The sequence below is a fragment of the Schistocerca nitens genome, chromosome 2, assembly GCF_023898315.1.
Source record: "Schistocerca nitens isolate TAMUIC-IGC-003100 chromosome 2, iqSchNite1.1, whole genome shotgun sequence".
NCBI lineage: Eukaryota > Metazoa > Arthropoda > Insecta > Orthoptera > Acrididae > Schistocerca > Schistocerca nitens.
The window spans coordinates 978,594,298-978,619,134 of NC_064615.1; positions in this window are offsets into that span (position 1 = coordinate 978,594,298).

Below are 24,837 nucleotides of genomic sequence, written 5' to 3' on the forward strand. Positions count from 1 at the left end.
CTCCATTCACCTGATATCTTCTGTTTCAGGGAACTCCTCCACGATGGCAGCTCGGTGGGGCCGCGCATTATCATCCATCAGGAGGAAGGTGGGACCCACTGCACCCTTGAAAAGGTGGACATAGGGAACACACACGACACAGATATGTAAGTCCACGGTATTCGTGACAAGTTGAGAAAACCGTCCGGAAACACATGTGCTACAAAACGCCACTGTTTCCTGCGCATGCACCCCGACATCAATATGGAATATGATCACCATGCACACATACACAGGCTGCACAACGGATTGGCATACTCCGGATCAGGTGGCCGTCTGCGGACAAACTGGTGCAAAATGACGTCCCGATACACCTGACCTGTTACAGCTCCTCTGTCAAAGACATGCAGGGGTGTACGTGCACCAATCATAATCCCACCCCATACCGTCAAACCTTGACCTCTACACAGGTCACTTTCAAGGACGTTAAGGGTTCACGCCAGATGAAAACCCGGCGAGAATCACTGTTCAGACTATACCTGGACTCGTCTGTGAACATAACCTGGGACCACTGTTCCAATGATCATGTACTGTGTTCTTGGCACCAGACTTTATGGGTTCTCTTGCGACCGGGGGTCAGTGGAATGCACCTTGCAGGTCTCTGGGCGAATAAACCATGTCTGTTCAGTCGTCTGTAGACTGTGTGTCTGGAGACAACTGTTCCAGTGGCTGCGGTAAGGTCCCGAGCAAGGCTACCTGCAGTACTCCGTGGCCGCCTGCGGACACTGATGGTGAGATATCGGTTTTCTTGTGGACGTCCCGTACTGTAGTGCCTGGACACGTTTCCTGTCTGCTGGAATCGTTGCCATAATCCTGAGATCACACTTTGTGGCACACGGACGGCCCGTGTTATGACTTGCTGTGTTTGACCAGCCTCCAGTCGCCCTAGTATTCTACCCCTCATAACGCCATCGATATGTGTTCTTTGAGCCATTTTCAACACACAGTCACCATTAGCACGTCTGAAAACGTCTGCACACTTACTCGCTGCACCGTACTCTGACAGGATCCAACACACCTCTGCGTATGTGGACTGCTGCCAGCGCCTCCGTGTGACGACCGCAGGTCAAATGCACCGCATGGTCATATCCCGAGGTGATTTAAACCCGAAAACCGCCCACCAGAGCGTTGTTTCACCATTTATCAGCATTATCCTTAATTTTTGAGCATGAGTGTAGTTTTATGCGGTCGTTCTGCTTTACACTGAGGTGACAAAAATCATGGGATACCTATATGCACATATACAGATGGCGGTATTATAGCGTACACAAAGTATAAAAAGGCAGTGCATTGGCAGAGCTGTCATTCGAACTCGGGTGATTCCTGCGAAAAGGTTTCCGACGTGATTACGGCAGCACGACGGGATTTAACAGACTTTAAACACGGAATGATAGTTGGAGCTAGAGTCATGGTACATTCTATGTAGGACATCGTTAAGGAATTCGGTAGTCCGAGATCCACAGTGTCATGATAGTGCCGAGAATACCAAATTTCAGGCATTACCTCTCATCACGGACGACGCAGTGGCCGACAGCCTTCACTTAACGACCGAGAGCAGCTGTGTTTGTGTAGACTTTTCAGTGCAAACAGACAAGCAATACTGCGTGAAATAACCACAAATACCAATGAGGAGAGCGTGGCGAAATTTGGCGTTAATGGGCAATGGCAGCAGAAGACCGACGCGAGTGCCTTTGCTAACGGCACGACATCGTATACAGCTCCTCATCTGGGCTGGTGATCGTATTGGTTGGACCCTAGACGACTGGAAAACTGTGACCTGGTCAGATGAGTCCTGATTTCAGTTGGTAAGAGCTGATGGTAGGATTCGTGTCTGGCACAGACCCCACGAAGCCACGGACCCAAGTTGTCAACAAGGCACTGTGCAAGCTGGTGTTGGCTCCATAATGGTGTGGGCTGATTTTTTACGCAATGTATTGGGTCCTCTGTACCAACTAAACAGATCATTGAGTGGAAGTGCTTATGTTCGGCTACTTGGAGACCATATGCAGCTGTTCATGGACCTAATGTCCCCAAACAATGATGAAATTGTCACCGGTCCACAACTGTTCGCGATTGGTTTGAAGACATGCTGGACAATGTGAGCAAATGATCTGGCCACCCAGGATTCCCGACATTAATCCTACGGAACGTTCATGGGACATAATCTAGAGATCAGTTCGTGCTCAAAACCATGGCCTGGCAACACTTTCGTAATTATGGACGGCCATAAAGCAGCCTGGCTCAGCATTTCTGCAGGGAACTTTCAACGACTTTTGGAATCCATGCCATGTCGGGGTGCTACACTTCGCCGAGCAAGAGGAGGTCCGACACGTTATTAGGTGATATTCCATAACTTCTGACACCTCAGTTTATTTTGTAAACAGCAGTGGCCCTGTAATACCCAGTTGGGGTACGCTCGAAGTTAGTAATGCCTCACGATTTCGCCTTGTCAAATGAGTCCTGAATTGCCGGCCGGGGTGGCCGAGCTGTTCTAGGCGCTACAGTCTGGAACCGCGCGACCGCTACGGTCGCAGGTTCGAATCCTGCCTCGGGCATGGATGTGTGTGATGTCCTTAGGTTAGTTAGGTTTAAGTAGTTCTAAGTTCTAGGGGACTGATGACCTCAGAAGTTAAGAGGAAGAGAGCAAGCTGAGTTTCACAAGACATCTGTTTACGGAATAGATGTGTATTCCTATCGAGAAGACTTTTAAGAAGTAACATGACAGCGTGCACTCCGCTGCAGGGAGAGAAATTCATTCTGTCAGATATGTAATCCATAGTAACGGGGTTCGATACCTGGTGGCTATAGTTGCTGTTTATAATTTGTATTTTTTGTTTCACTACCTTGTTTCCTTCATAATAAATTTCATGATCGTTCGTGAAGTCAAACTACAGCAGGTGTTGCATTCATTTTTAAGCTGCAACCTCCTCCCTCGTTCCAGGCAGTGTTCAGATGTAGAAGAAAAACGAGGATGTAAAGAACGGTGATGTTAATGTACGTTTCCGATAGACTACTGTTCAGGTAATGAAGATAACAGATTTATTAAGGATTCAGACTGTCATAATAGGAGTTGTTTCAGATCAACACAACAAAACTACTGAAACAAACCACATGGAAAGGGACTGAAGAAGTTTACGTTGTTCGACATGCATCAGAAATAATTCGGAAACAGTATGAATAGCTTGAGGAAGATCCGGAAAAAAGACGATTGAACTAATGGTTGTACCTAAAGATTCGTGTCCTTCCGAGACTGTCCAAACTATTCATTTAGTACCTTGCAGGAATGGGAAAAACCGTCTAATAATCGGGTAAAAAATGGAAATATTAATTAGACATAGCAGCAGTGCTATAATTTTTCGTATTTAAAGAATCTTCTTTTTAAAAAGGAGTCATTTGTATTTGTAAAATTTCGAGTGATTTGAAAATTGCGTTATTACAGAAAATGTAAAAAGCGATCAGTGCTATTGGAATAACAATGGGGACAGAAACGAGCAACACAGAGGTGGCATACGAATTTGTATTGTACAACGTTTCTGAGACGTTATCGGCCCTGTTACCGTGTGTCGTGGCTTAAGGAACACGTGTTCGTGCAATTTGCAAGACTTGCACCCATCTGGTTTTTATGGGATAACTTCTCGCTGTCATTGCCAGACATCCGTTGTATTGCAGAACAGCACCAGCTGTAGTCTGGAACTATTTTTACGAAATGACGTAGCAATAAATTACAGTGGCTCATTTGCTTTTCCGACCGTTGTGACCGAGCGGTTCTAGGCGCTTCAGTCCGGAACCGCGCTGCTGCTCCGGTCGCAGGTTCGAATCCTGCCTCGGGCATTGATGTGGTGATGTCCATAGGTTAGTTAGGTTTAACTAGTTCTAAGTCTAGGGGACTGATGACCTCAGGTGTTAAGTCCTATAGCGCTTGGAGCTATTTTTTTCATTTGCTTTATAGATTTGTTTGCCACTTCTATAAAATAATAAAAGATGAAGTAATTACGTAACAGTAATAAATTAAAAACTTAACAACATGCTGTACCATAAAAAGAGAAGTAGCTGATCTACTACATGTGTCTACATAATATGCCTTTATCTGCTTGTAGCCCTTGAAAACAGACAAGTTAACACAAAAAAAAAACAGTTTTTCAGCCTCAATGTTCTCCCTTTGTAATTTTCGTAATGCCCAAATAGTGGTACGATCTCCGAGCAGACTACAGCATGTTTTTTGAGCAAAGTTTCAAGAAACCGGACTCAGTAGAAAAAAACTGTTGGTTTTCTGCAATATTCAACCACTTTCCGAGAATCAGCGAACAATGGACGGGCTAAGTTTTCTTTTATTTGCTTATTTAATTTAATTTTTGTTTCTATGCATCTTGAAACTGAGAAAGCCAAAATTTTTCAGCCATTGTTCGATTTCTGTGTTTATTACAGGAAATAATTGGAATGAATAACCGGAAATAGGTTATTTCTAAAATCTGTTATTTTGAGCGGTGTTAACAGTCAGGTTAAACTGGTGCGGAAAAAAACCGATATAACCAGAAACCGGTACTTTCAGCGATAAAGGCCATCCCTAGTACATTATGCAGGAGTTTCCTATGCCACTAGCAGATATGAATCATCTGTATCAGGTGTGTCTGGCTTCCAAGGACAACTTTACGGGCGCATCTGGCGTACGTAACCGTCTGACGTTACAGTAAGACAAAAACAGTGGGATTAACGTCTCTCTGTGAATCATAAAATTGTCTGGAGGTCGCAACTGTTAGGAAAGGCCGATGTCGGAGCCACTTAACAACCAAGACAAAATTACACGACTTTTTCATTGCATCAGGATTTCCATATCTACATATTCCCAAGGTTGGCACGTGTACGTAGACAATCTGTGAGTGAAGAGCGGACTAGATTACCTAGGTAGTCACAGATGTGTCTTTTTGAAGCGTATTTTTGGAGCCTGAATAGCTAGACAATTAACTATGGCCAAGTTAACTATTCCACAAGATGCTAAAGAAGATGAGTGAATTCTAGCTCTGCAAATTCAGTTGGTAGTTTCTACTTTACTAGTATGGTGGAACTAAGGGCTTATCACTTTTACAAACGGCACAAGCTGTGGAAACCGAGTTCCGCTGTAGTGTTACACGTTCGACCTGAACCTATAATGTTTATGTGTTAGGCTTACATCAAATATTGGCTCCCAAGCATCAGTAGCTTTGCACAAACGATGTCAGTAAGCTAGTAATTTCAGCAGCACGCCGAAGTAAGGTAATCACTATTTTCGAAGAAGAAGAGATATACCTCTCTTAATGATGTCAATGAACTCATAAGGAGTAAGAGAAGGATAATGAAACTACCTGGCAGATTAAAGGCGGGAGTGCCGGGTCGGGACTCGAACCTGGCACCTTTGCCATTTGCCTCCAAGTACTGTACTGTCTGAACTATCCCAGCACGATTTACGACACGCGCTCACAGCCTTACTTCCGCCAGCAACTTTCTTCTAAGGTCCCAGATTACCAGAAACTTTCAGATTGTGAGAGTGAAAATTCATGCTCGACAAGGAAAAATATGTAATTGGAGAAGTGATGTTTCATAATCTTACTCTCGTCACTTAGTGCGTGTATAACTGTTTTATTACACCTATTCGGGTCACGTGCTTTTTGTAATAAAGTGCGAAGTGATCACTGACGGAAAATAATAAATTCCCTCATTTTGGGGACTCAGATAGGGTACAAGACTTCTGACTGTATGAAGACACATTAATACTCATATGCACAGTGTTAATGAAAATCTTGTCAGCAATCATGAACTGTGTACGAAAGTTTTGCCACTAAATCAAATTATACAAGATAGTTATTGTCTTCTGTATCCCCCAAGTTTACAGTTAATTATTCTCACGGCAAAAACAGTCAAACCTAAGCGTTTTGTGAGAATGAAAACATGGTCCATGTAGGCTGTAATTTGTTTCTTATCTGTGCAAAGAACTAATTTCAACCGTGGGCGATTTTCAAGCACCTGTAATGCATTGAATCAAGCTACATGTGGACCCCACAAAAATAACATTTTTAAAGAGTTTGCCAGATGTGGAAATGGGATAAAATTATATACTGTCAACGGACTTTCACAAAAATGATAAAGTTGAAAGAATGTATCCGGTTCAGCAAGAAATAGCTACAAGTTGCGATGATCTCAAGTTGTGTTAAAACTAACTTGGGTTAATGCATTAAAGGTGCTTCGAAATTACCCCGGATGAAACTGGCAAATTGTACAGATAATAAACAGACTACGGATTACTTGGACCACAAATTTTCACTCTCAAAACACAAAGAAGCTGTGGACCACAAAAAATAAAATTCCAAATGTTTTAGCATCTCTACTATTATGTTTTTTCCAGTTTACGTTTTCGTCAGTATGCACACCTCAGAGCATAGAACATTCTACCGCGTGTATTATTTCTTTTTGATTCACTAGGTTAACAGAAGGTGGGATACTTTTCACGAAACAAATCTGGATGAGCTGTAATTTTTGAAAATGTAAAGCTAGCCCATTTGTTGAAACTCAGTTATTAACTTTTACAAAACCATATTTGGAGTATCTATAAGAAACGAATACCGATTGTAGAAGATGGTATACGCTTGTCAGTTTCCAAAATTCAGCTTCTTCTTTCTTGCCCTATATCTGGCACACTGGGGTGACCACAGTGAAGAGGCGTCAGAAAATCAGAACATGAAAAACTAAATTTGGGACTCCATGTGAGCGTAATAACCGTTTCATTTGTGATGACAGATTTAGGACTCCATATAATTCAGATTAACTGATTTATCTCTCTTGACTAACTGCTGTTGTTTGAGTCTTCAGTGCAAAGACTGATTTGATGTTCTTTCATCTCTGCAAGCAGTGGAATCAATATCCACTTGAATTTGTTTAGTCTTGAAGTTTTGGGCTCCTTCTACAGTTTTGACTCCTCCCCCCTCCCAAATAATCTCCATTACTAAAATCGGTATTCATTGATGGCTCTGCGTGTGTCCTATAAACCTATCCCTTCTTTCCGGTTGGCCGAGGTGGTCGAGTGGTTCTAGGCGCTACAGTCTGGAACCGCACCGCTACGGTCGGAGGTTCGAATCCTGCCCCGGGCATGGATGTGTGTGATGTCATTAAGTTAGTTAGTTTTAAGTAGTTCTAAGTTCTAGGGGACTGATGACCTCAGGAGTTAAGTCCCATAGTGCTCAGAGCCATTTGAACCTTCTTTTTGTCGAGGTGTGCCATAATGTGCTCTTCCTCCGAATTCGATTAAGTGCTCCCTCACTAGTTTCTCCACGTGACTATGTCGTGCGAATAACATTCTTTTTAGACAAGTAAGAGTTTTCGCAGGGAGTATCGCTTGTTGAAATATTTTTATTTCCGCCATGATCTGCTTCAACAGACTCTACCTGTTATCTTCAGGTCTTCCGGAAACAACGTTACCGGTCCTTGATGAAATAATATTTCAACAAGCGATCTTGGCTGCGAAAATTCTTATTTTCACCAAATATCAGATGGCGCCCAGCAACATGTGAAACATTCTTTTTAGCTGAAAAATAACTTTCTTTAGTCTACAGACACGCTTTTAAGCTGTCAAATGACTGTTTTCATACGAAGTACCCTCATCAGACTACGATGAAAAAATCACAGTACATAACTGAATTATTCTTTAGGAAATACGTGCAAAGTATTTTTCTCTGTTATGGGTAACTTATGGTATCAAGTGCAACCTTAAAGTGTAGGTTGCTGAGAACGTTTGGATGGTATTCACGTGATCAGAAGGTGACACGCAGCTGGAGACACCGTGCTATAGGGGACGCGTGGAGTGACCGCGCGGTCAGAGGCGCCATGTATGGATTGCACGGCCACTCCCGCCCTAGGTTCGTATCCTCCCTCGGGCATGGGTGTCTGTGTTGTACTTAGCGTCAGTTAGTTTAAGTAGTGTGTAAGTCTAGGGACCGATGACCTCAGCAATTTGATCCCTTAGGAATTCACACACACACACACACACACACACACACACATCTGAACATTCTAAAGGGAAACCAGGAAAGAAGAATCGAAAGGTGGCGACGGTCACAGAGGGACGGAAGAGCGAATGTCGAGTTGTCAAGAAAGGGACTGTGTGCTCAGAATGGACAAAATTCAACGAGCATAAAATTCATGACGACCGTGCAAGAAAGGCGCGCTATGACAAGCGAGCAATAGTTTCTCTGTGAGACTATGTCGTGCTAATAACATTCGTTTTAGACAAGTAAGAGTTTTCGTAGCCAGTATCGCGTGTTGAAATATTTTTATTACCTCAGTGATCGGTTTCAGCAGACTCTATCCGTTATCTTCAGGTCTTCGGAAGAGACAGTATTCGCCGAAGTGTCTAATATGATTGACACGGATAGCGCAATCGCTTCTATCTCTGAGCATTGAACGATTACTAACAGTTCGTAACTTAGAAACGTATGCAATTACAGCGTTAGTGTTAAATATTATCACTATGCCACAAATACCACCTTAAAAGTTTACAGTGATCTCACTGAGATGGGAGCGATGCACTCAACCAGGGTTCGCCACAACGCTGTAGGTAAAATAGAACACATTACTGGAAAACTCCGGAAACCATCACTTTTGGCGTACAGTATATATCAAGACACACTTTCAATACAACCGCGCAGGGTAGCCGCGTTGTCTAAGGCGTCTTGTAACGGTTCGCGTGGCTCCCCCCGTCGGAGGTTCGAGTCCTCCCTCGGGCATGGTTGTGTGCGTTGTCCTTAGCGTAAGTTAGTTTCAGTTAGATTAAGTAGTGTGTAAGCTTAGGGACCGATGACCTCAGCAGTTCGTCCCATAAGATCTTACCACACATTTCGACACTTTCAACACGAGGACAATGGGATTCAGTACTCAAGAATAGACTGCATGTCGCAGATACTTTTTTTTAATACTAGGCAGTCAGATTCTAGCAAAACAATGCCCTTGCGCAACAAAGGGTTAAATGACAACTGCACGACTACAAAAAATGCAAAAGACGGTTTTACACTACAGACATAATATCCAACAATAGTGTCGTTGATTTATACTTGGCGTTTGACACCAGAATAAAATCAACAATTTAATTTCAATACTATTATAATGGCTTACAATTCCGAATTTCTTAATCCAGTAAAAACAGTCTAATATACAGCGCGCAGCTAACACATGGTGAGGAATGCGTCAGAAATTTTGGAAGAACGACTGTTACTATCATCTCTCAGACCTGCCCTTCCACATTGCATTTGAAAAGCGGCAAGCCATCTGGCATGCCTATTATCGTAATGAGATTGGAAAGAAGTAGTGAACACAGGCGTAGATATGAGATTAACTAAAGGAAAGATTTATTTGCATTGTAATGGTTGGTCACGCTGATTTTCATTTTTCTAATTAACACCCCAAATAATCTGGTGCTGCCAACTTCGTGTTCTGAATCTGGAAGCGAACCATGAGCGTCGTGTCGGCGCTGAGGACGAACGAACGGTACGGGTCAGGACGGTTTAGGGGGAAGCGACCCCCCACCCACAAGTGAGTCCCTCTGGGAATTGAGGCTCGGAGAACAGAGCAGCGACCGTTTCCGGCTTGGCACTGTCACAGACAAAGATATGTTACTCTGTGGCACTGTGCAGTCAGGAAACAGTTTTCCCTTCGGGGAACAAAACGGCGGTGCGTCCGAAGTAAGGCCTCCACGGTGTGTGAAAGACGCCCCTGTGACAATCTGCTGACTGTCGGAATGCTTCTGCAAACGCCCCACACAGACCACAGTCCCTTTTACATGACGACTTTCTTGTCTCAATTGACTACTCGAAACAAGTGCGTCTACTGCAGCGCCCCTGGCGTTCTATTTCCGTACGGAGTCTTATCTGTTTTGAGTGGTCATTTTCGTTTCCACATCAGCGCCAAAATTGCCATTATTTTGAGAGGTGCAGTGCAGTTCGGCATCTGAAAGGTGAAAGTGAGGCTACGAGGGACTATCCTTTTTACGAAAAAGTCGAAATATAGTAACAAAATGTAAGAACAAGCAATGACTATAGAGTTTATTAATGACCATAGTAGTAGTGCTTGTGAACGGTCGTGTGGTAAATTCTCTACATTGCTGATAACTGAAAGAGTAGGAAAACTGTCAGCAAAAGATTTCAGAACATACGCATGTATTTGCTCGAGAAGGTACATAGCAGCAAACACATCAGACGATATGTAGAACGCAGTAAATAATAACTTCCTGGTTTATGCTTTGTGTTTTGCTTTCTTGTTATGTGCCGAATACCAACAAAAATATTTTTTCGTCCAACGAATTTGATTTTTTCACTGTTGAAATAATTTTCATTAAAACATGTTTATTTATTTACATTCGTATTCCGGCCGGCAGAGATGAATTATCTGAAAGCAGAAAGTACCCATGTTTTACAGAGAAAAAACCTTTTCTCTGTAAAACATGGGTACTTCCTGCTTTCAGATAATTCATCTATGCTGGCCGGAGTGGCCGAGTGGTTCTAGGCGCTACAGTCTGGAGCCGCGCCACCGCTACGGCCGCAGGTTCGAATCCTGCCTCGGGCATGGAGGTGTGTGATGTCCTTAGGTTAGTTAGGTTTAAGTAGTTCTAAGTTCTAGGGGACTGATGACCTCAGAAGTTAAGTCCCATAGCGCTCAGAGCTACACTCCTGGAAATTGAAATAAGAACACCGTGAATTCATTGTCCCAGGAAGGGGAAACTTTATTGACACATTCCTGGGGTCAGATACATCACATGATCACACTGACAGAACCACAGGCACATAGACACAGGCAACAGAGCATGCACAATGTCGGCACTAGTACAGTGTATATCCACCTTTCGCAGCAATGCAGGCTGCTATTCTCCCATGGAGACGATCGTAGAGATGCTGGATGTAGTCCTGTGGAACGGCTTGCCATGCCATTTCCACCTGGCGCCTCAGTTGGACCAGCGTTCGTGCTGGACGTGCAGACCGCGTAAGACGACGCTTCATCCAGTCCCAAACATGCTCAATGGGGGACAGATCCGGAGATCTTGCTGGCCAGGGTAGTTGACTTACACCTTCTAGAGCACGTTGGGTGGCACGGGATACATGCGGACGTGCATTGTCCTGTTGGAACAGCAAGTTCCCTTGCCGGTCTAGGAATGGTAGAACGATGGGTTCGATGACGGTTTGGATGTACCGTGCACTATTCAGTGTCCCCTCGACGATCACCAGTGGTGTACGGCCAGTGTAGGAGATCGCTCCCCACACCATGATGCCGGGTGTTCGCCCTGTGTGCCTCGGTCGTATGCAGTCCTGATTGTGGCGCTCACCTACACGGCGCCAAACACGCATACGACCATCATTGGCACCAAGGCAGAAGCGACTCTCATCGCTGAAGACGACACGTCTCCATTCGTCCCTCCATTCACGCCTGTCGCGACACCACTGGAGGCGGGCTGCACGATGTTGGGGCGTGAGCGGAAGACGGCCTAACGGTGTGAAGGACCGTAGCCCAGCTTCATGGAGACGGTTGCGAATGGTCCTCGCCGATACCCCAGGAGCAACAGTGTCCCTAATTTGCTGGGAAGTGGCGGTGCGGTCCCCTACGGCACTGCGTAGGATCCTATGGTCTTGGCGTGCATCCGTGCGTCGCTGCGGTGCGGTCCCAGGTCGACGGGCACGTGCACCTTCCGCCGACCACTGGCGACAACATCGATGTACTGTGGAGACCTCACGCCCCACGTGTTGAGCAATTCGGCGGTACGTCCACCCGGCCTCCCGCATGCCCACTATACGCCCTCGCTCAAAGTCCGTCAACTGCACATACGGTTCACGTCCACGCTGTCGCGGCATGCTACCAGTGTTAAAGACTGCGATGGAGCTCCGTATGCCACGGCAAACTGGCTGACACTGACGGCGGCGGTGCACAAATGCTGCGCAGCTAGCGCCATTCGACGGCCAACACCGCGGTTCCTGGTGTGTCCGCTGTGCCGTGCGTGTGATCATTGCTTGTACAGCCCTCTCGCAGTGTCCGGAGCAAGTATGGTGGGTCTGACACACCGGTGTCAATGTGTTCTTTTTTCCATTTCCAGGAGTGTATTTGGATCATTTTTGAATTCATCTCTCTTGCAGCAGAACACTACTAGGAAAAAATACCAGGACGTCATGTAACTTTTCAGTGTGCCACGAAAGCAAGGCAAAGAACATAGTAAAGATTAAGAAGACACGGATGCACAAAATCAATTTCTATAATAGGAGTTAGCTCGATCAAGTAGGTTATAACCTCCGATGTTAGTCCGAGCGGTTCTAGGCGCTTCAGTCTGGAACCGCGCGACCGCTACGGTCGCAGGTTCGAATCCTGCCTCGGGCATGGATGTGTGTGATGTCCTTAGGTTAGTTAGGTTTAAGTAGTTCTAAGTTCTAGGGGACTGATGACCTCAGCTGTTAAGTCCCATAGTGCTCAGAGCCATTTTTGAACCTCCGATGTTAGCAGACGCCACCAGAGTCCCTTGTGTCTGCGCATGCGCAGAGTGCAGCGTACTTGGAAATTTACAACTCCACACTCGGCACTCTGTATAGATCATTGTCGTCATAGATGCATTCCCGCCGTGGTTGGTTGCTGATTTACACGCAGGCACCACAGGCGCACGCACTTCAAGTAGTCGATTTTGATCAGAAAGCTGCGCGTGGAAAATGGGTTTACGTGTACGAAAAGAGCTTGGAATATTAGAAACTAGCCCCTCGTCCATCCCTTCAGTTTTCTTGAGGACTGTGTAGCGAGGGTAGCTATTTTAACAGAAGGCACCGATTCATCAGATGTTCTGTGACGTCAAATGGACACAAGAGATTTGTTTAAAATATGACTGGCTTTCGTAACCTTTGGCGGAAAGTAACGGCAAGGCAGTTTTATGATAAGCGAGAAAGAATATTGGATCGCGGAGCGCCAAGTAGTGCGGATCTTCACGAGGAGCGAAACGAGGCAGTTCATACATGACTTCGTCATGTACAGCGCTAAGTCAATACCAACGGCAGACTACACTAGCAGATCTTCGCAAATGCCGTCCTGGTTCACAGCTAGTCACCTCCATACCGCTCAGTTCACATGGAGGCGAATATTACGGTGAACACAAACGCAGCATCAGCATAGTAGAAAAGTTCGGTTATTAGAATCACATCAGTGGTTAGGGTGCGAATTTTTCAGTCTATCAGCGCAAGCTAAGATCCACAGCTCTCTTTTACAACTTCTTCTAACAGACGGTCAGCCATTGTAGTCAATGTAGAGGCGAGAAAAACATACAGTACAGTTTCAGGAACGAATGACCAGGTAAATTGCATCCTCTTTCTGTAACTGTGCCACTCAGTAGCTTCTGGAACGACTTTTATGTTCATCATTGTAAAGTAATGTTTCGAAAGTTATGTATATTTTTGATTGATTATTGTTCAATAGAGTTTTAATTACAATAAACCAACAAGTTAATTAGAATTTGATTCTTATTCGAATGATTTGCGATAAATTTAATTGCAAAATTGTGAAACCGTAAGTTTCAAAGTTAGGTTCGTGACCTTTTTTGTGTTTTATATGCGTAGTGCACATCTGTACCTACATCTACATTATTAGTCTGCAATTCACAGTTAAGTGCCTGACAGAGGATCCATCCAACCACCTTCAGCTATTTCTCTACCATTCCACTCCCGAACAGTGCGCTGGAAATACGAGCACTTAAGTCTTTCTGTGCGAGCTCTTATTTCTCTTATTTTATCATAATATTTCTCGCTATGTGGGTGGGCGCCAATACGATATTTTCGCAATTGGATGTGAAAATTCGTGATTGAAAGTTTACAAGAAGATCCTGCCGCGACGAAGAACGCCTCTACGATTCACATATCACGTCCGTGGCACTCCTTCCCCTGTTCCGTGCTAATACAGAACGAGCTGCCCTGCTTTGAGTTTTGTCGATGTCCTCCGTCAGTCCCATATGATGCTGATCCAAGTCCGTACAGCAGTACTCCAAAACAGAACGGTGTAAGCAAAAAAAAATGGTTCAAATGGCTCTAAGCTCTATGGGACTTAACATCTGAGGTCATCAGTCCCCTAGACTTAGAACTACTTAAACCTAACTAACCTAAGGACATCACACACATCAATGCCCGAGTCAGGATTCGAATCTGCGACCGTAGCAGTGTGGTTCCGGACTGAAGCGCCTAGAACCACTCGGCCACAAAGGCCGGCGCGGTGTAAGCAGTCTCTTTAGCAGACGTATTGCTCATACTAAGTGTTCTGCCAATAAATCTTTGGTTATCTTGACCCAGAACATTATCTATGTGATCGTCCCAAATTAACTTACTCGTAATTGTAACCCCTAAGTATTTAGCTGAATTTACAACCTTTGGATTTTTGTGATTTATCATGTAACCGAGATTTAGCGGATTTCTTATAGTACTCATGCGGATGCTTCACACTTTTCATTATTTGGAATTCACTGCCATTTTTCGCACCAAACAGATATCTTGTTTAAATAATTTTTCAATTGATTTTGATCATGACTTTACAAGCCAGTAAATGCCTGCATCGTCTGCTAACAATCTAAGAGAACTGCTCGGATTATCTGCTATGTCGTTTATGTAGATCAGGAACAGCAGAGGGTGCGTAACAGTAGCGTGAGGAACGCCAGATATTACCTCTGTTTTACTTGATGATATATTTTCACCAGCATCGGATCTTAATGTTGTGTCTAGGTTATGACTAGGTCTGATTCAGTAAACAGTACCAACTCAGGCACAAGTGATTTCACACGTGTTGCCCATCGAACATTTCTCAGGATATAGTTGGTTGGTTAGTTGGTTGTTTCGGGGAAGGAGACCAGACAGCGAGGTCATCGGTCTCATCGGATTACGGAAGGACGGGGAAGGAAGTCGGCCGTGCCCTTTGAAAGGAACCATCCGGCATTTGCCTGGAGCGATTTAGGGAAATCACGGAAAACCTGAATCAGGATGGCCGGACGCGGGATTGAACCGTCATCCTCCCGAATGCGAGTCCAGTGTCTAACCACTGCGCCACCTCGCTCGGTGCTCAGGGTATAGTTGCTCGGCAGCTTGTTCACCAGCAACGACGTTCAAGGCCCGTGGGAATGTCATCATCTGAAATTCATTGACGAAAGCTGTGTCGCTCTATTCCGATAAGTGTGAACTGACCTCACCGAATGTCTTGAAAGTGACGAAAGATGAGAAACTGCAATGGTTTTCGAAAAGAAGGAGAAGAACAATAAAATTGCGAAAGTGATGTCATTTAGAAACAGATATTACTAATCTGACCCAATAGTGACATTGTTAATGAGTAGGACTGTAGCAGCTCCGGGCACTGTCTGATCAAAAGCATCCTGTCATCACTAGACGTCACGGAAGGCGGACCTACCAGTGTAAGTGGAGGCGGGGATTCAGTATGTTGTCGAGCAGTAATAGCAGGATGGCGGTAGAGCTCAGTGACTTCGAACATAGACTAGTAGACTAGTCATTGGATTTAAAAAAAAAAAAACACGTCCGAACATACCTTGAAGGCCTAATGGTATCAACCGGCCGCCGTGTCATCCTCAGATCTTAGGCGTCTTCGGATGTGGATACGGAGGGGCATATTGTCAGCACACCACTCTGCCGGCCGTTGTAAGTTATCGTGACTGGTGCTGCTTCTTTTCAGTCAAGTAGCTCCTCAACTAGCGTCACAAGTGCTGAATGCACCGCACTTGCCAACAGCACTCGGAAGACCCGGACGGTGACCCATCCAAGTACTAGCCAAGTGCAACAGCACTTTGCTTTGATGCTCTACTGGGAACTGGTGTTACCACTGAGACAAAGCTGTTGGCTCATTGGATGTTACCTGAGTGACAAATTCATCAGGACAATTCAACCCTTCTAAACCTGTCCAAAGCCAGCTGCAGTGGCAGAGCGGTTCTAGGCGCTTTAGTCTGGAACCACGCTGCTGCTACGGTCGCAGGTTCGAATCCTGCCTCGGGCATGGATGTGTGTGATGTCCTTGGGTTAGTTAGGTTTAAGTAGTTCTAAGTCTAGGGGACTGATGTCCACATATGTTAAGTCACATGGTGCTCAGAGCCATTCGAACCATTTTTGAAACCTGCCCAAGTCGACTGTTGTGATTGTGAATGCGAAGGAACAACCACAGGTGAACCAAGCCCAGGCAGGCCTCATGTGCTATGTGGGGTTTCCTACCGTGGGGTTTCCTACAAGGGTGCAGAGGTAGCGAAGCTGTCCCGAGCAACCGGTTGCCTAACGAGGTGTTTGCGAACTGAGCCTCCCCCACTGCTTGCCGGCCAGAGTGGCCGAGCGGTTCTAGGCGCTACAGTCTGGAGCCGCGCGTCCGCTACGGTCGCAGGTTCGAATCCTGCCTCGGGCATGGGTGTGTGATGTCCTTAGGTTAGTTAGGTTTAAGTAGTTCTATGTTCTAGGGGACTGATGACCTACGAAGTTAAGTCCCATAGTGCTCAGATCCATTTTTTTCCCCCACTACTTGCTAACTCCAGTCGCTCGCCCTCAGTGCAGGTGTTGTCACCGTTACTCAGACAGTGTCGTCGTTGATAGCTTTCGTTCCGTGCCTTTTCCTATACGACTTCTGTTCTATGCAGTGTACACGACGGAAGTGATAACAACAACGAAAGGGAGGCCGTGTCTTATGAAGGATGGTAATCGCTACCGTATTTATAGGAAAAATGAAGAATATACGAACTGGGTGTGCGTCAATTATGAATGGAGCAGGTGCAAAGAATGGTTCAAATGGCTCTGAGCACTATGGGACTCAACTGCTGAGGTCATAAGTCCCCTAGAACTTAGAACTACTTGTACCTAACTAACCTAAGGACAACACACACATCCATGCCCGAGGCAGGACTCGAACCTGCGACCGTAGCGGTCGCGCGGTTCCCGACTGTAGCGCCAGAACCGCTCGGCCACCAGCGGCCGGCAGCAGGTGCAAAGGCCGTTTAAAAATTGCAAATAGTGAATTCGTTGCTCAACAGCAACATTCTTCTCCACCTGACAAAACCGATGTGGAGATAAAGAAAAGACTACATAATAGCAGAAAAAGAGTTCGTGAAGAAAAGACAGTGCCTATAGCCCAAATGTTTAAGCAGGAATTTCAAGATTTGAAAGATAAAGGATTAGAATTCGTGTCATATATTCCGAATTATGACAGCTCCAAGACTCTATTGTGTAAGGCGAGAAGAGGAGCTATTGGTACAACCCAGAACCCTGGCTCTAGTTCGGAAATTCACTTTAGCGAAGACCTTTTTAAATTAACGGAAGGTAATAGTTTTTTGAAGATTGATGATGGCTCTGGTCCAGGCAAGAGACATCTAGTATTTGCTTGTGAAGAAGCAGATAAAATCATTTGTGACAATGGAACTGTCCTGATGGATGGGACATTTGACAGCTGTTCGAAACACTTCAAACAATTGTACACAATCCATGTCGACATCGGAAGTACAGAAGAGGTAACTAAGATATTTCCTGTTTTATTTGCTTTGCTGACAGACAAAAGTCGAAATTCATACGAAAGACTTTTTTCTGGATTGAAATCTAAGATGGAAATGGCTACAATTAAAGCAATGAATTCAGTATTCCCTGAAACACAATTTTCCGGTTGTAATTTTCACTTTAACCAGTGTCTGTGGAAGAAGATACAGGACCTAGGATTAACGGAAGACTACAGGGATAGGCAGGAAGTCCGATTGTTTTGTCGCATGTGTGCTGCAGTGGCACGTCTTCCACTTAACACTGTCGATGAAGTGTGGATTTTAATAATGGAACAAATGCCCAGTGGGGAGAAGATCACAGCATTTGCAGACTATATGGTTGATCAGTGGATGGAAAATCCTAATATACCTATTGATATGTGGAATGTTTTTAACCAACTACACAAAAGGACGAATGCTGTCGAAGGTTGGCATAGAAAACTGAACTCCTCAACAAATCAGAAACATCCAAATGTGTACTTTCTGATTTAAAACCTGAAGGAGGAGGCAGTGAATGCTATTATTGAAGTTAAAAAAAGAAAGAAAAGGTACATAGATCTCGAGAAAAGATTAAAAGGCATTATGAAAACATATGAAGACTCTGGAGATTGATAAGAAAAAAAGGTTATCAATTTGCTACTGTAATGTTGAACAACAACAATAACAACAAAAAATAAACAACAATAACAACAAAAACTACAACAAAATAAAAATAAATACAATGAAAAAAATTTAAACATGCCTATGTACTATGTGCATAGCCAGTCCTAAGCCTGGATAAAATGTGAAGGGATGTTCTTATTTTCATGTCAGTCGGAAAGTTCACGGTTACGATATTTATTTGTAGTCGGAAACACGAGCGTCAGCACGCAGGGGGTCTAGAGATTCGAGAAGTTGGATGATAAAAAATTTACCGTGATGTTCTGTGTGAAAAATTCTGGGATTTGCTGTGGGCCTTAAAAATATTGTTGTTTCAAACCGGTATGTGTAAATACAGCACACATTTTACCAGAATCAATAATTTCGCAAAATTAACTTGCCGATTCTGGAGTTCCGTCATATATCTCACACGAAACTAATTATTTGTATTTGGCGGATCTTATTCACAAAAGTAAGCTTTTAACGGTATTTTTAAAGTTCTAATACAAAATCTGCTATTTACTGAATTTTTAACTCAACAAAACTGAAATTTTACTTGGTAAATTTCTTACATAACATGGTCACTCGTCCTGTGAAGCTTCCAGAATTTTTGGTGAGGAAGGCGGAATGAGAACTCAGACAGCTGGTTGCCCACTTTCCCGTCAGAGTCTTTTAAACACAATCATATTTGCCTTTATTGTGCTCCAACAGGGGAATTTTCAACTGATTATTATGTAGTTCGTTTTATAAAGATGAAATTCCAACTAGATGAACTTTGGTGGAGTCATCTATATTAAGCAGCGAATTTTATCATCTGTAGACATCAAGAACAACACTCTAGTTATCGAGACTTTATACGCCGCATCTAACCATAGGAAAATATTCTGTAATTTCTTTCAGATGAACACGCCCATTGTCGCGTAAATCTTTACCTAATTACTAATGGTAAACCCGGCGTTGCGTTTATTCATCCCAGTTCTATGTCAGTTCATCCGCTCTTCCCTCATCTCTCCTGTCCATTTAGTCCTATCTCGTCTCTCCATCAACCTCCTCCTTCCGCCTATCCGTCTCTCTTTCCATCTCCTCTATCTGCCCCCCTCTCTCACAACACTTCCTCCTCCTCTCCATCCTCCTCTCCCTCTCCATTCATCTTCACGTCTCTATCCACCCCCATCTGCGTTTTTTCTAATAGTACATCAAATTCACAATAACACAGCTAATTTATGTATTTATTACAGTGTTCCATTAGTCATTTACCGCCTTCCCCCTTTCTATGTTTACCTGCTGCTCCCTCTTTCTTTTAATCTGCTTCTCTCACTTCTCTGGATCACCTCCTCCCCCCTCCCCGCCCCCATCACGTTGTCCTCTCTCCATATATTTCCTCCCCCGCCTCCGTTATGCCATCTTATCTTTCCCCAACTATGAAAAAAATACGTATATCTGCCAACTTTCATGCTCATTGACGAAACGATGTTGAATTTATTTAAAGGTAGGTCAACCCTCCGCCATCCAGCATACGTTGGCTTGTATAAATGCCTTCACCACGAAAACATACATACATGAGCCAACTCGCAAGCTGATCAGTCAAATGGTGTGTAATTCTGTTTTAGGATACCCTCCGCCATACACAATATGAAATTTCACGTAGATGGTGAGGTTCCCCTTGTTTTGAAGATCAAATGTACAAATTTTCATCAAGATCGGAGCAGCACTGTGGCTTTTGTTGAAATCCGTATGTGAAGTACCCTCCACCATGCACTGTACGAAGTTTTATGTAGACAGTGACCTTCCTCTTGGTTTGGGAAATAGGGATTCATTTTTATAAACCCTGCTCGCTCTACGCCGACTTAGTTGCGAAACATAAATAATAGATTCGAACAACAGAAATCATGTAATGATTTCTGTCGTATAAGGGGCAGCATAGCTATTAAATAATAGCAACGAGATTACGAGAGCAGCCACTTTCAGTGTTACGTAAAATAACGTTATACCTTGTAAATTATCAAGACACAAAATGAAGATAATAAGCAATGTGGGACTTCCGTCCGTTTGCGTTTGAAACTCTCGGAGAACTCGTGGAGGGCGGGAGGGGGCAGCAAGGGGAGCCTCAATTTGTTTTGCCGGCCCGGGCCTCTGACAGGTTTAGTGCGCCACTGCTAGTGGAAAACCCCACGGTAGGAAACCCCACGACACCGCCTCATGTGGTGTCGGCCAACAATGGTTGAGAATTGCAGGGAGTAGTTGTAAAAAGCCACGTGAAACCAGCGGGAGTAGTGCTTCCAGCAGTACCGCTAACTCGATGATCCTGCTTAGGGAGCTAAAAAGAAAGAAGGAAAGGGTACAATGGTCGAGCAGCTCACTGTAAGCCTCATATTTCTGTGGAATAATTTATACTGCTGCAGTCACTTTTTACAAATATCTTATTAGCACAATGCATTTCGGCAGCATGCTCCCATCATCAGGTGCATTATACAGTCACTTATGCATCAGCTGATACGTTATTTACATTAGCTGTGTGTGTCAGTGGGGTTAAGAATCGGAAAATAAACCTGTGTGGAAGCATAAAACTGTTACAGTGTGTTCATTATGTGAATACCATGATTAGATAATCATTAATACGTTTACTTACATTTCTGTGGCCACAAAGCACAGTAACAGGTAAATCGCAACTTAGCATTTTCACAAACATCTGTTTACATCTTTCCAAAGAGTTTTAAAAACTAAGATAAAATACTTAGAATTTCAAAGACTGTTAACATCTTTCCAGAGAGTTATAAGATCTAAGCTAAACTACTTACAATTTCAAACACAGTAATGTATACCTATAGTGAAGACGAGGACTTTTATCTAGATGTACTATCAATATGGAGGATGTTACATGGATACTTAATGAAAACTATTCTCTCACTGAAATAAACATTTAACGTTGGAGAAGTTTTTGAAGAAGTTAACATTATTACTTTCAGGCTTATCATTTAATAATACATCTCCATGTGCTGTGTCTAGAATGATTTCAAGTTCTTCATGTAAATCCATTTGATGTCCCTTATTCTTTTTATGTAATATACGACGATCATTCGCAATATCGTGGAATGGGTGGCCTGTGTCTTTTATGTTGGTGGCTATTGATGATCTATTATAATTGTTAGTGTGGTAAGCATTTAGGTGTTCATTATATCTTGTTTGGAAGTCTCTCCCAGTTAGGCCTACATAGACAGATCTGCAGCTATTACATTCTACTTTTGTTGTGTCTCAGTGTGTGTTGCAGTTTGTTGTGTGTTGTAAAGGCAATGTTAATGTCGTGTGGTCTGAGAATGTTTGCTATTTTGTAAGAGAGTTTGCCTGTGAAAGGTATGTAAGCTGTGGGTTTCTTTTTCATTTCATGTGTGGAAGATGGTTTATTAATGTTTTTCCTTTTTTGTGTAAGATTATCAATTAATACTTCATCATAGCCATTTACTGAAGATATTTGTTTTATTTTGCCGAACACATCAAGATGTGCATATTTATCCATAGGCATATTGTTGGCTCTGTTAACTAGTGCTCTGTATGCAGTAAGTTTGTGTGTTGTGGGGTGATAGGATGAGCTGTGTATGGTGGTAGCTGTTGCTGTTGCCTTCATGTAAACTTTGAAGATGTGTGAGTTGTTTTCTTTACTGATGTTTAGATCAGGGAAATTGATGCTACCATTGCCCTCATATTCCACTGTGAATTTTATATTTCTATCTTGTTTACTGAGTGTGTTAAGTATGTTATTAATATCATTTGTACCACTGTCTACCAGGAGTAATGTATCATCAACATAACGTCTATAGTATATGATTTTATCCACAGAACTTGATTTTTTAGCAAGAGTTTTCTGCTCAAGGTGGTTAACATACACTACTGGCCATTAAAATTGCTACACCAAGAAGAAATGCACATGATAAACGGCTGTTCATTGGACAAATATATTGTACTAGAACTAACAACTGATTACTTTTTCACGCAATTTGGGAACACAGATCCTGAGAAATCAGTACCCAGAACAACCACCTCTGGCCCTAATAACGGCCTTGATACGCCACGGCATTGAGTCAAGCAGAGCTCGGATGGCGTGTACAGGTACAGCTGCCCATGCTGCTTTAACACGATACCACAGTTCATCAAGAGTAATGACTGGCGTGTTGTGACGAGCCAGTTGCTCGGCCACCATTGACCAGACGTTTTCAATTGGTGAGACATCTGGAGAATGTCCTGGCCAGGGCAGCAGTCGAACATTTTCTGTATCCACAAAGGCTCGTACAGGACCTGAACATGCGGTCGAACATTATCCTGCTGAAATGTAGGGTTTCGTAGGGATCGAATGAAGAGTAGAGCCACGGGTCGTAACACATCTGAAATGGAACGTCCACTGTTCAAAGTGCCGTCAATGCGAACAAGAGGTGACCGAGACATGTAACCAATGGCACCCCACACCATCACGCCGGGTGATACGCCAGTATGACGATGACGAATACATGCTTCCAATGTGCGTTCACCGCGATGTCACCGAACGCGGATGCGACCATCATGATGCTGTAAACAGAACCTGGATTCATCCGAAAAATGAGCTTTTGCCATTCATGTACCCAGGTTCGACGTTGAGCACACCATCGCAGGCGCTCCTGTCCGTGATGCAGCGTCAAGGGTAACCGCAGCCACGGTCTCCGAGCTGATAGTCCATGTTGCTGCAAACGTCGTCGAACTGTTCGTGCAGACGGTTGTTGTGCTGCAAACGTCCCCATCTGTTGATTCAGGGATCGAGACGTGGCTGCACGATCGGTTACAGCCATACGGATAAAATGCCTGTCATCTCGACTGCTAGTGATACGAGGCCGTTGGGATCCAGTACGGGGTTCCGTATTACCCTCCTGAACCCACCGATTCCATATTCTACTAACAGTCATTGGATCTCGAGCAATGCTAGCAGCAATGTCGCGATACGATAAACCGCAATCGCGATAGGCTACAATCCGACCTTTATCAAAGTCGGAATCGTAATGGTACGCATTTCTCCTCCTTACACGAGGCATCACAACAACGTTTCTCCAGGCAACGCCGGTCAACTGCTGTTTGTGTATGAGCAATCGGTTGGAAACTTTCGTCATGTCAGCACGTTGTAGGTGTCGGCACCAGCGCCAACCTTGTGTGAATGCTCTGAAAAGCTAATCATTTGCATATCACAGCATCTTCTTCCTGTCGGTTAAATTTCGCGTCTGTAGCACGTCATCTTCGTGGTGTCGCAATTGTAATGGCCAGTAGTGTATATGCTGGCAATTGTACCAGCTATGCTTGAGCCCATTGCAAGACCTCTATGTTGCATGTAGATTTTATTATTAAATGTGAAATAGTTGTAGTTTAGTACTAGTTCAAGGAGGTCCATGAATTCAATAATTTCGGGCAATGATAGTTTTTGATGTTTTATGACGTTTGACCTGATGATTTTGAGTGTTTCGGGGACGGGGATGTTAGTGTATAGATTTGTAATGCCAAACTATTCCGCATAATCCTATAATACAATAGCAGACCTCAAACAACATCTATATAGCATGGATAAATTTAAAAATCCTCACATTTCTGTAGTGAGTGCTAAACCACGCTTGCGGTGGTGTAAAGAGCGATGTCACTGGACAGAGGGTGACTGGAAACGAGTACTTTGGAGTACTGAATCACGTTATACGCCGTGGCAATCCGATGGAAGGGTTTGGATTTGGCGAACACTTGGAGAACGTTATCTGCAGACATGTGCAATGCCAACAGTGAAGTACAGAGAACGTGTCGTTACATTAACGGAGTGTTGATCACTGTTAGGTTGCAGTTAATTTATTGTGCTTAAGAAAATCCTTTATATTATTGTACTTGTACAATAATAATTTATATAACCTGACGCCTGTGTTATCTAAAAGTATGTGTGTGGTTATATTGCTCACTAATTGAAATAACAATTTAACCTCGTTCCGTTCATTCAAATCCACCTGTGCTGCGTTAGAGATGAAATGCGGTAATCGTAGAACATTATCGAAAGCATTCTTCAGTTCTGCGTTGTGACCGTAAGAAGCAGTGAGTCCGCGTATGTGCCACTGTGGCGCTCTGCGTGGAGGATGAACGGGTTGTTAATTAGTTGTACTTATGAAATCACATTTTGTAATCAAATTATGAGCTCAAAAAAGTAAAGTCCGTTTTACAGGTTGTGTTCAAACAGTCATCCTTCACAAATCCCCACAACTTGATCAGACACATATCTTTAAACGTGGAAACTGAGGTTCAGAAAACGGCAAGAACAACGCTGTCACGTAACTGAAACTTAATACCACATATTCTTAAAACCAGTCGTAACAATCCCTAACATTTTTAGTCATAATAACAGTTCAAAACCCGTCCACAATCGGAAGTAATGCTGTGAGTTATAAATTTATGAAGATATTCGCCAATTATAGTACGTCCTGCGATTGCATTCAATATTTTATTTTGTTATATTTATTTATTTCATGTGATCTGATAAAGGATCATCGGGCACGCTCTTACATTGGACCAGGATTTCACACACACGCACACACACACACAGACACACACACACACACACACAGTACCTTTGTCACATAGTTACCAAAGGA